Genomic DNA, 3,251 nt, shown 5'->3' on the forward strand with positions numbered 1-3,251 from the left:
GAGTCCTGAGGCCCCCCATCTCAGCCAGCACCTTGTAGAGACCTCAGCTTCCTACCCGGAACTCACCTCTTGGTGTCTCAGAAAAGGATGTTGCCCCTTTGCCAGAAGCAACCAGCTTGCTCTCCTCCAGCACCAGTAAAAGCTTCCCAGAGGGATGTTCTTGGGGAGCTTGCTTCCATGGGCCCACTTGTCCACTGTCAAAAGCCCTTGGCCAGGAGCCCCTGCAAAGCAAAAGCCCAAGACACCAACCACCTTGGTCCTTGGGAGAAGGTGAATCAAACAAACTGGTTACACCTTGGCAAATCATTTGACCTCATTGTGCCTCAGTTTCTTCATCTGTAAAAAGGACTTTAACATACTACTCACTTTATAGGGTTGTAACGAGGCTTTTCTGAGAGGTTTGAGTGTATTTAAGAGGCATATTTGGTACAGTGCCTTGCATATAGTAATTGCTCAGTAAATGCTCAGTATTGAGTATTAGCTATCATTTAAAATCTCTCCAACCCTAAATAAGCCTCACTGAGCAGTTCAGAAGTTGCCAGGGCTTATGCTCAAGTCGGATTTCCTAGGCTACTGGGGAACAGACACAATCCTGCATGTAGTTTTTTGTTTGTTTGTTTGTTTTGAGACACAGTCTCACTCTGTCACTCAGGCTGAAGTGCAGTGGCACGATTTTGGCTCACTGCAACCTCTGCCTCCCAGGTTCAAGCAATTCTCATGCCTCAGCCTCCTGAGTAGCCAGGGTTACAGGCCCACACCACTACACATGACTAATTTTTTTTTTTTTTTTTTTTTTTTTTTTTTTTTTTTTTTTAGAGATGGGGTTTCACCTTGTTGGTCAGGGTGGTTCCGAACTCCTGTCCTCAGGTGATCCACCCACCTCTGCCTCCCAAAGTGCTGGGATTACAGGTGTGAGCCACCACGCCCGACCACATGGCTAAGTTTTGCATTTTTAGTAGAGACAGGGTAGACCAGGCTGGTCTTGAACCCCTGACCTCAAGTGATATACTGACCTCAGCCTCCAAAAGTGCTGGGGTTATAGGCATGAGCCCGGCCCCTTCATGCAGTTTCATTCACCTCCTTTCAGAATCGAGGAGTCTGATATTCCATCAACATCGAATCCACTCCTATAAACCAGCCTGCAATCCCAGCTGGAGAACTACAATCCAATCGGGGACTAAATCTAAATTCCTCCCATCTGATCCTTCGGATCCCTACCCATCCAACTAACCCCCTCCTCCTCCAGAAATGTTATCAGTCCACTATACGCTTCCAATCCCCTGTTCAACCACCAGCCAAGAGCTCACTACTCCCCCTCTCCCAAGCTTAGACATGCAGTGTAATGGACATGCAACACCGGGAACTTTCACATTATGCTGTTACTTTGAAACTCTGAACAAGAAAAAGAGCTGAAAAAAGAAGATCTCAGGCCACGCATGGTGGCTCACACCTGTTATCCCAGAACTTCGGGAGGCCAAGGTGGGCAGATCACCTGAGGTTGGGAGTTCGAGACAAGCCTGACTAACATGGAGAAACCTCATCACTACTAAAAATACAAAATTAGCTGGGCATGGTGGCACACCTGTAATCCCAGCTGCTCAGAAGGCTGAGGCAGGAGAATCACTTGAACACAGGAGGCAGAGGTTATGGTGAGCCAAGATTGCACCATCGCAGTCCAGCCTAGGCAACAAGAGCAAAATTCCAACTCAAAAAATAATAATAAAATAAAAAGCAGATCTTCCAACCTCAGTGAAATTGTAGGCAAAAATTCCAAATAGAATATCCAAAATAAATGGTATAAGTAATGCTAATATATCATAATGTATGTATTATATGCATATGTATTAGATATATTTGGAATATATAGGTATTAGGTATTCTAAATTTCTATTATCTATCTATCTATCTTCATCTATCTATAGTCATGCCAAAGGCTAAAAGAAAGTTTTCTGGATGCCGGGCGCAGTGGCTCACGCCTGTAATCCCAGCACTTTGGGAGGCTGAGGTGGGTGGATCAGGAGGTCAAGAGATCGAGACCATCCTGGTCAACATAGTGAAACCCCGTCTCTACTAAAAAAAATACAAAAAAATTAGCTGGGCATGGTGGCGCGTGCCTGTTATCCCAGCTACTCAGAAGGCTGAGGCAGGAGAATTGCCTGAACCCAGGAGGCGGAGGTTGCAGTGAGCTGAGATTGCGCCATTGCACTCCAGCCTGGGTAACAAGAGCGAAACTCCATCTCAAAAAAAAAAAAAAAGAAAAAAGAAAGAAAGTTTTCTGGGTTTCCTTCTCTGGGTCCCCTCCCACAACAGTGTGGGAGCTTTCTTTCTCTTGCTCTCTAATAAATCGCTTTTCTGGAAAGAAAAGAAAAGAGAAAGAGAAAGTTTTCCACACTCAAAAGGGAAATGGGGCTGGGCTCAGTGACTCACAGCTGTAATCCCAACACTTTGGATTGCTTGAGGCCAGAAGTTCAAGACTAAGATCAGCCCCAGTACAATAATGAGATCCTGTCTCTATAAAAAATATAAAAATTAGCCAGGTACGGTGGTGTGCACCTGTAGTCCCAGCTACTCGAGAGGCTGAGGTGGGAGGATTGCTGAGCACAGAAGAGATGGAGGCTGTAGTAAACTATGACTGCCCCACTGTACTCCAGCTTGGTAACAAACTGAGACCTTGTCTTGGAAAAAAAAGAGAAAGAGATAAAGTGAAATGCAATAAATTATACATCCTTTGCATGACAAGAAAGAGCTAGAAAAATAACATGTGGCAGATCCTGGTTTTCTCTGAAGGAGCTGTTGAAATCAGCTCTATGATCAGAAGGAGATGTGATTGTAGGTGGAGGCTGGGAAAAGGCTCGTTGAGCAACTGTTTAGATTTCGGGTTAATCCATTTGCACAGCCTGAAAAATATGCTCTCAAAAAAAAAGTCTATCCGGCATTCATCTATCTATCTAACTATATGTCTATTTATCTATCATCTATCTACCTATCATTTATCATTTATCTATCATCTATCTATCATCTATCTATATGTCTATCATCTATCTACCTATCTGTTTTTCATCTATCAATCTGTCATCTACCTATTATCTATCTATCTTAAATGAAATTAGTTACCCCCTTCAACTCCTACTTTGTAAACTAACACTGAGAGCTTACTTGTTGAGCTGGGTATCCAAATCACCTTTAAAGCACCCCTAAGAGTTAGGTACTAGTTTTATCCTCATTTTGCTGAGTTGGAAAGTGAGGCACAG

This window comes from Saimiri boliviensis, chromosome 17, assembly GCF_048565385.1.
Source record: "Saimiri boliviensis isolate mSaiBol1 chromosome 17, mSaiBol1.pri, whole genome shotgun sequence".
Classification (NCBI taxonomy): Eukaryota; Metazoa; Chordata; class Mammalia; order Primates; family Cebidae; genus Saimiri; species Saimiri boliviensis.